This window comes from Grammomys surdaster, unplaced genomic scaffold, assembly GCF_004785775.1.
Source record: "Grammomys surdaster isolate TR1022 unplaced genomic scaffold, NIH_TR_1.0 82452, whole genome shotgun sequence".
In the NCBI taxonomy this organism is placed as follows: domain Eukaryota; kingdom Metazoa; phylum Chordata; class Mammalia; order Rodentia; family Muridae; genus Grammomys; species Grammomys surdaster.
In genome coordinates this window covers 1-1,112 of record NW_021607050.1, presented here as the reverse complement: position 1 = coordinate 1,112, position 1,112 = coordinate 1, and the positions used below count along the sequence as shown (strand labels likewise).

Sequence of the window (1,112 nt, the reverse complement as noted above, 5' to 3'; positions counted from 1 at the left end):
ACCCTTTCAAGCCTTTTCACCTCACAGCCTTTCTAGAGTACAAGGCTGGCATGACCCACATCATCCAGGAAGATGACAGGCCAGGATCTAAGGTATACAAGAAAGAACTGGTAGAGGCTATGACCATAGTGGAAATCCCATCTATGGAGTATTTGGGCATTGAGTGACCTGTAGAAACCCCACAAGGTTTTCGGCCCTTCAAGAATGTGTTTGCTGAGCATGACTGTGAGGAGTGTAAAAGGCTATTCTATAAGAACAGGCACAAATCTAAGAAAGATTTTTATCAAGTACTGTAAGAAATGACAGGATGACATAGGCAAGAAACAGCTGAAGAAGGACTTCAACAGCATGAAGAATTATACTGAGGTCATCCACATAATTCTCCACATTCAGATGTGTCTGCTTCCTATGCACCAGAAGAAGGCACACTTGATGGAGATCCAGGTGAATAGGGCACAGTGGCTGAGAAACTAGACTGGGCTGGAGACAGGTTGGAGCAGCAGGTGCCTGTGAACCAGGTGTTTGGGCATGATCAGATAATTGATATCATCAGTGTGACAAAAGGAAAAGGGTACAAAGGGGTGACCAGTCTTTGGCATACAAAGAAACTGCCCTGAAAACCCATCCAGGTCTGCACAAAGTTGACTGTATTAGAGCCTGGCACCTACATGAGCAGACTTCTCTGTGGATCCAGATGGGTAGAAAGACTGCCATCACAGAACAGAGATTAACAAGATTTTCAAGATTGGTCAAGGCACCCACATCAAGGATGGTAAACTGGTCAAGAACAATGCATCTACTGATTATGACCTGTCTGTAAAGATCATCAACCCACTGGGGGACTTTGTTCATTCTATGACCAATGACTTCATCAGACTCAAAAGATATGTGGGGGGAACCAAGAAGAGAGTACTTGCTCTTCATTAAGTCCTTGCTGGTCCAGAGCAAACATCAGGCTCTGGAGAAGATTGACCTGAACTTCATTTGACACCACCTCCGAGTTTGGCCATGGTTGTTTCCAGAGCATGGAGGAGAAGATAGAATTCATGGGACCACTCAAGAAAAATTGTGTTGCCACGAGGAAGGTGCTTGATTCCAGGATCACGTTGCGC

The 1,112-nt window shown here is 45.1% G+C and overlaps 1 pseudogene; it reads left to right on the top strand.

The window, feature by feature from the left end:
* The first annotated feature begins 5 nt into the window (after nt 1-5).
* On the top strand, nt 6-1,085 carry LOC114635289 (annotated as a pseudogene).
* Nucleotides 1,086-1,112: the final 27 nt, after the last annotated feature.